Genomic DNA, 8,089 nt, shown 5'->3' on the forward strand with positions numbered 1-8,089 from the left:
ATATTTTTGATATTTATTTTATATATTTAAATGCCATTTAACACAGAAAAAAATCAACCAAGAACATGAGTTCGCGTGTCACCTCTGACACGCGTGTCATAGGTTCGCCATCACTGAACTATAACCTAAGTCGGCTCTCTGCATATGCAGATTCCAAACTTCCAGTTGACCCTTGGACGACGTGGGCTTAAACTGAAGGCCAATTGAACTGAGTCAGCGGAAAAAAATCCATGAATAGGTGGACCCGCAGCGTTAGCAGGTTCTGTGCAAAGACAGACAAAAGCTGGCATTTTCTATCTCAATTCTAGTTTTCTGAGAACTGTCCGGGGAAGTCAATACTTAGATCCGGATGAGAACCGTGTTCCCATCTTTCCTGGCTGAGTTCGGACCCCATGCCGTGCAGCTCCCCAGCCCCTCTGCAGGGCCGTCGCTGAGATGGGTGCCGCCACCCACGTGGGGTCCTTGCGTGTCTGGGGTAAGGTGTGCGCTGGTCTGCCCACAGAGCAGGCTGGAGCTGGGAAGGAGCCGCTGGCCTGGCTGGAGGCAGAGCTGGAGCCACAGCAGGAGAGGCCCTGGTGGGCTGGGGAGCATGTTGCCATGGATGAGTGCAGACAGCTCCGTGGGTCCCAGCTCTGAGGGCTTGGCAGAGGAGCCCGGCCACCCGCCAGCACACAGCTCCCTGGCTGCTGTGTCACAGCCGCAGGCATATGTGCAAACAGCAGGTGAGGTGTTCTCTGCAGGATCCTTCCTGAGAACAGCCACCCTGGCGGCAGGGGCGGCTGCGGGAAAGACCTCAGGCCTAGGAGGTGGGTGGGCGCAGGACTCACAGAATAGGAGCCCAGCTCCGAGAACGAAGCTCCTATGGGGGCACAGGGGCCAGGCGGCTGCGAGCACAGCCCAGCACAGGCCTCCTCGGGGGATTTCACGGGAGAGGAGCCTGGGAGGACTGAGGGCCACACCCTGCCCCTCTTCAGAATACGGAATGTCATAACCTCACGCACTGTTGGTGGGGCAAATGGACATCGAGGATTAAACACCTGTGAGGGGGTGGGTCCTTCTCCAGACAAATCCGAGGCCTGTGCCGCTAATCCCAGGCCCTGTCAACCTCATCAGTTGACAAGGAGGGACAGTCATCGCTTTCTAAGGCTGGAGAACACCTGTTGCCACTGTTTGACTTGCTGCGGAAAGGGTTAGTCACAGTTGTCTGCACAAGCAGGTGAAGTGCTTGGAAGAAAAGCCGGGTATGTACAGGGTGAACACAGACAGCAGGTTGCTCTACATGGAGGCTAATCTGACCCCACCCAATGGGCTCTGTCTGGTGTCAGCGAGGCTGCCGTCTTCCCCAGAAAAGGCCTCAGCGTGGCACTGTGGTCAGACACCTCAAGTTGAGCCCTTACCTGGCTGTACGACCTTAGCTAAGTCACCTGCGCAACGCGGGAGGCAGAGCTACCTTGGCCTCTGTGAGGATTAACAATGCGAAAGGCATGTGGCTGGCAGAGGCTGAAAAGCCCATAGACCAGCCGTGGGCAAACTACGGCCCTCGGGCCGGATCTGAATGCTTTTGTTCCGGCCCTCCGGTCCAGTTTAAGAACTCATTGTGGCCCTCGAGTCAAAAAGTTTGCCCACCCCTGCCATAGACAGTTCCAGCTTCCGCCATGGCTTCATTTAGGGCCCTAAGGATGCAGCCAGGTTCTGGCCCTGTGGTCTTGCTTCCCCAGGTTGGCCCTGTTCCCGGATATGTCTGGCAGCTTGGCCCAGCCTCACACTATTACAGCACCCAGGGCAGCAGAGCGGCTCAGCATCCTGGCAGAGTGCTGAGGCTCATCCTGTCCAGACCAGGCCAAGTCACCTGCCCACTCCTGAACCAAACAATGTGACCAGGACACTGAATGCCCAGATCCACCTCACTTCTTTCTCGTCACTCACCAAGTGTTTATTGAGCGCCTACTATATGCCAGGCACTATGGTATATTCTGGGGCCATTGCAGGGACAAGACAGACCAGATCCCCACCCTACTGGGGCTTACTTATTAGTTGATGAGACAGAAAACAAATAAGTACATTTTATAAAATGACACAAAATTAGGAAAGGATGAGAACTATTAAAAATAAAAGAAACAAGAAAGCAGAGTAGGAGGGTAGAGTGAGGTGGGGTAGGGTGAAGTGCTGGTTTGGTAAGGGCTCCCTTAGAAGGTGTCATCTGAGTAGAGACCTGAGTGAAATGAGAACAGAGGTTGGGTGCAGCTATGGGCACAGAATATTCTGGCAGAGGGAGCAAATGCAAAGGCTTGGAGGCACCACGAGCCAGGCTTACTAAGGAAGAGCCACAAAGGCCCTGTGGCCAGAGCAGCATGGGCTGGGCAGAGAGCGATGGACAAACAGGTGGAGGAGCAGAACGAGGCTGTGCAGAGCTCTGCAGGCCGAGGGGAGGAGACAGCATTTTATTCCGACAGTGGTGGACAGTCTGCAGACCTTTCAAAAGGGAAGAGATGCAATATGCGCTATGTTTGAAAAAGATCTCCGCATACACATGGCCAACAGGCACATGAAAAGGTGCTCAACATCACGAATCGCCAGGGAAGTGTCCATCAAAACCACAATGACATAATCACCCCACACCTGTCAGAATGGCTGTTATAAAAAACACAAGAAATAAAAGTGTTGGTGAGGACATGGAGAAAAGGGAAGCTTCATACACTCTTAGTAGAAATGGAAATGGGTGTCGCCACTATGGAAACCAGTATGGAGGCTTCTACCATATGATCCAGCAATCCGACCCCAGGGTATTTATCTGAAGGAAATGAAATCGCTATCTTGGAGGGATATATGCAACCCCATGTTCATTGCAGCCTCGTTCACAAGAGGCAAAATAGAGAAACAACCAAAGGGTCCGTCAACAGATGAATGACTGAAGGAAATATGGTCTATGAGCACAATGAAATATTATTCAGCCACGAGAAAAAAGGATATCCTGCCATTTGCAACAACAGAACTTGACCTTTAAGGCATTATGACAAATGAGGTAAGTCAAACAGAGAAAGACAAATACTGGTATGATATTACTTATAGGCAGAATCTAAAACACTGAACGTGTAAGAACAGAGAGTAGGATGATGGTTACCAAGGCCTGGGGAGGGTGTGGGGGTGGGGGTTGCCAAGATGCTGTGCAGGGCACACATTAACCACAACAGATGAGTACGTTCTGGAGACCTAAGGCAGAGCATAGAGATCACAGTCAGCAATGCTGTATGATAAACATCAACGTTGCCAAGATACTTGGTAGGAACTGTTCTCCATACAAAAATAAATGGCAAGTATGTGACATGGTAAAGGTGTTAGCTAATGCTACTGTAGTAACATCCTGCAATATATAGATATATCAAACCAACATGCAGTCCACCTTCAACTTACACAATGGTACGTGTCAATTATATCTCAGTAAGAAAGGACACCCATATAAAGCAGGCGACAACAACAAAAGGCCACTTTGCTGCTGGGTGGAGGGGGCTGGGAGAAGCAGGGACAGGCCACAGTGGCTGAGACGAGGGGGTGGTGGCAGCGCTGGGGGAAGAGGCTGGACTCGGGGTGTATTTTAGATAATGGGTTCCATCTCTGGAAGCAGAACCTCGGGACCTTCCCAAACGGAAATGGGGGGGCTTTTGTCAGAAGTGGGGGTGATAGGTGGGGGTGGGCAGAAAGCAGGCACTTTCCACCCCTTTCACCATTTGTAGTTTCACATATTTTATTTTGGACCTTTAGTTTCACCATCAGTAGCCTTTTCTGGGTGGGGGACTATATCTCCAATCTCGTTTCCTTCCTTAACTTAAGGCCTAGGCTCTGCTGTGAGGGAGCTTAGAGATGATGCAGCCCAACCCCAATCTCCTTACAGATAGGAATCCTGACACTTCAATCAGTTCTGAGATCCTGCAAATTCCAGCTGAACAGGCCACAGCGCTCCTCATTCCTAGTGCTGGCTTCCTTTGCAGAACAAAGCTCAATTTAGGGTGCTGCTAAGGACTTGTGGGGGGCGGAGGGGGGGAGAGGGCTTAGGCCTCCTACAGTCTCCATCAGCATCCCCCAAGTAACCAATGTGCTCGATGTATACCCCACTGCCCCCTTCAAGGCCCCCCCCACCCCAAAATCCTGGAGCCGCCACTATACTCAGTCACCAGCTTTTTGTCAGCAATTCCCAGGAAAGCCCTGAGTCCCAGCCATAAAAGGCAGGCACACAGATGGGAAGCACCAGGGCAGGGCCTTATTTCTACTTTAATTTTAGAGGAAACTTCATGTGAAGCACAGGCTTTCCATTCCTGCTGGGAGAGCTGCCAGTGGACAGTTCACAGCCGGAGCCAGAGGGAAGGGCGCTGGCCTTTGAGGCTGAGTGGCAGGCAGTTCTGCGTCTGCAAAGCAAGAGGCACTGGCGGCTCTGCAGGACGGACAGCGGGAGGGACGGCCTGAAACCCTCCCCCAGACGCGCAGTGTTCTGGCCTGTGTGTGTGTGTGTGTGTGTGTGTGTGAGCTTGCTTTTGCACTCAGGGCCCAGCACGGTGCCTGCCACTCTGTTGGAATCAATGTGCTCTAGGTGAGAGCAGGGCCGGAGCGGCTGTGCCCCCAGATATGCCCTCGCTGGGCAATAGCGTGTGTCCGCTGGGCGGTCTCTGTGTGACCCGTGTGCCAGATGTCCCGAGGGCAGAGAGGATTAACAATCCACGTGGCTCCTGCCAAGAGCATTTCAGTGGGAGGCCCTGCTTTCTCTCTCTTTTTCTGTGTGGTTTTAATTTTCTCCTAAGAAAAATAATCCAGCTCTTCTTTAATCAGTAACCGCTATGGTCAGGAGAATCCGTCAGCGAGCGATGGGAGTGGCTGGTGGGTTTAATCACGAGAACGGCCGGCTATCCTCTCCGAGGGGGCAGGGCAGCGACGTGGTGGATGCTCTCCTTCTCACCAGCTGGCGGCTGGCTCTGTCTGTGTGGTGCTGAGGGGGTGGGCAGGCAGCATAAATAATCAGTAATGAGATCCGTGCAAGCACAGGGAGTCTTGCTGGAAGCTCGTTGGAGATGATACAGCAAGGAGAGCAGCATCTCTGGTGTGAGGACAGGAGCCTGAGGAGGAGAGGAAGGCCTTCCTGGGCTGATCACAGGGTTCCTCCTTGCAGGCCGCTGGTGCAGCCAGCAAACCCAAAACAGATGTTGCCGGAGCAGGGTGTGCACAGGGGAGGCACGCAGGGAAGGGGAGGGGAGCTGGAGAGGCTGCTGTGGTTTGATTTGGGGGGGGGGGGCAGTGAATGAGGGGAGCCTGGAGTCCTGACTCTAGCTCTGACTATAGCAAAGAAGGGATGGGGTCCCCTCACACCCATTTCCTGCTCTGACCTCAAATCGGGGCGAGGGGTTGCCCTGTGGGTTGGCGCAGGCAGGAGGCTTCAGGATAATGCTGCCCGTGCTGCTGGCAACCAGGAGGGCGCCTTGCCATAGAGGGGGACATGCAGGGGTAAGTCTGAGAGTGCCCCCCCAGGAGGCCGTTTGGAGGGGTACAGTCTTCTCTCCCCTGTCATTCTGCCATGATAACCCAGCCCCAGCCCCTTCAAGGCGCTCAGCACCTGCCTGGTCTCCCTGCCCAGCCAGCAACCACCTGGCTCCCCCAGCATCTCAGCCCTTCCCCAACCCCATGTGCAGCCTCCACAGCTACAAGCACATACTCCAGCACTTCTTGTGTGTGTTCCTGTTTCACTAACATTTTCCTCTCTTCTTCTCTAGGTGACAAATACATCCAGGTGAAGGGCTGGCTCACATCTCTTTTCCCCACCTGTCCCCCGCGCCCAGGAGAAACTCTGTTTGAAGCAACACACCTCCTGCTCTCCAAGCCCAAGTGTTTTAGAAGAGGCTGCCTGTCTTTCCTTCTACACACAGACTGCACCACGTGCACTGAACAGAATAGTTTTCTCACCATGCTGTATTCGGCATTCTTAACTAAAATTTCAGCTGTGCCTGTGTGTGTGTGTGTCTCTGTGTGTGTCTGCGTGTGTCTGTATGTGTGTCAGCCAACTTCTGCCCACCTTAAAAACAAATCCCCCCAATATCTCTGCTTGCACCCCTGTGAAACCCAACAGGCCCATGTTGAAGTTTTACGCTGAAGGATGCTGAGTTCTCCGAGGATGTTTCGGGGGGCAGGCTGAAATGCCTAGAGGCGGCGGGACCCAGTGCCGGAGCACAAAGGGCATCTCTCCTGAAGTTGCTATCAGTTTGTCTCCATGTGTGCAACATAAAAACTCCGATTGTCTTTCTCTGGTAACCACTCACATCAGAGGCACCTCTGCGGCCAACCCGTCGCAGATCAATTTAATTACAGGCACGAATGCCCACTGAGGGGTGGGGTGCAAATAGGGAGCCTTGGATTTCAATAAAGTCCAAACTGCTTTGAAATCCAAATACAGCTAACCCTCCATTATTCACGCTGCGGAAAGGGAGCGTGGATAATCCTGAACAGCAGATGATTAAAAAATCATTTCTTTTGGCTTTTGGAAGATACCATATGCTATTTGCAACAGAGCAGCAAAATTTTCCCTCGAGTTGTGTTTTGCTCAGATTAATATTGCCGTGAACTTGCCTTTTCCCTCATGCACAAGCAGACAGCAGAGGGGCTAAGACCGACGAGTCTGCGCAGAAGCAAGGTGAGTGGCAGGGGAAGCCACACCAAGGAAGGAGGTATTGGCCTAAAGTATCAAAGGCTCTGGTCTCCTCTCTTCTAACTTGAAGAGAGAGTAGAATAGAGGAGGAGGAAAAAGAGAAGAAAAAGAAACAAATTTGAAAACGCTAAATAGAGAGACCAGACACAAACATCACCTCTTTCCCAGCAGCTTTCCAAGCATCTGTGATATGATTCTGAACCATCTCCTTAGAACACCTGAGCTACTCTCTGTTTATGGAATGGGACTGGTGCTCTCCGCCTCCTTGCCTTTGCTTCTGCTGCACCACCTGCCTGAGATACCCCATCCTCTCCTGTTCTATCCCAACTTCATCCACCTGTCGGACCCAGCACATTTCCATAAAGCCCTTTCTTCTCATAACCATGGAAAGCAGCCTTCCTCTTCCTCTCTTCCATCACCTTCTGGGTGCCCACAGCAGAGTACTCTCCCTTGACCCATGAGGAGTGTAAGCTCTGAGGACCAGGGAAGATATTGTGTCGGACCGTCTGGTGTCCCCTGAACACCTGGCACAGTGGTTTAGATACATGGCAGGGGACCCCTACCTGGAAACTGATGGACTATATCCTGCCGGAAGGTGTGAAGACACTACACCCTTGAGTGGTATTGGGACTTGGTGAACGTTTCCCAGGACCACCCCCTCCCCCCGGCCCACCCAGATGCTGCTTCAGTGGGTTGGGTGAACTCAGAGTTACTCATTTTCTACAAGTGCTCAGGTGATTCTGATCACTGAGAAGTCAGCTGTCCACATGCATATCAGCAGCGCTCACACACTGAAAAACTTCCAGCATGTTTCCCTTCACCCAGGTAAAGCCAAATGGTTAAAAACAGAGACACTCAAGACAGTCTCTTCAATAAATGGTGTTGGGAAATTGGACAGATACATGCAAAACAATGCAACTAGACCACCAACTTATACCACGTACTAAAACAAACTCAAAGTGGCTAAAGGACTTAAACATAAGACGGGAAACCATAAAGATACTAGAAGAAGCCATAGGCACAAAATAGCAGACATATGTCATAGCAGTATCTACTGACACAGCTCCTAGGGCAATGGAGACTAAGGAGGAAATAAACAAATGGGACTACATCAAAATAAAAAGCTTCTGCACAGCAAAAGAAATCATCAACAAAACCACAAGAAAGCCCACTGTATGGGAGAATGTATTTGCCAATGTTCTCTCCAATAGGGTTTAATCTCCAAAATGTACAGGGAACTCATACAACTTAACAAAAGGAAGATAAACAATCCAATCAAAAAACGGGCAGGGAAAAGGACCAAAATAGACATTTTTTGAAAGAGGACATATAGAAGGCCAAGAGACATATGAAAACACTAGAGGCCCGACGCACGAAATTCGTGCAAGGGGCTCGGCCCTCGCAGCC

This window comes from Myotis myotis, unplaced genomic scaffold (genome assembly GCF_014108235.1).
Source record: "Myotis myotis isolate mMyoMyo1 unplaced genomic scaffold, mMyoMyo1.p scaffold_m19_p_8, whole genome shotgun sequence".
In the NCBI taxonomy this organism is placed as follows: Eukaryota; Metazoa; Chordata; class Mammalia; order Chiroptera; family Vespertilionidae; genus Myotis; species Myotis myotis.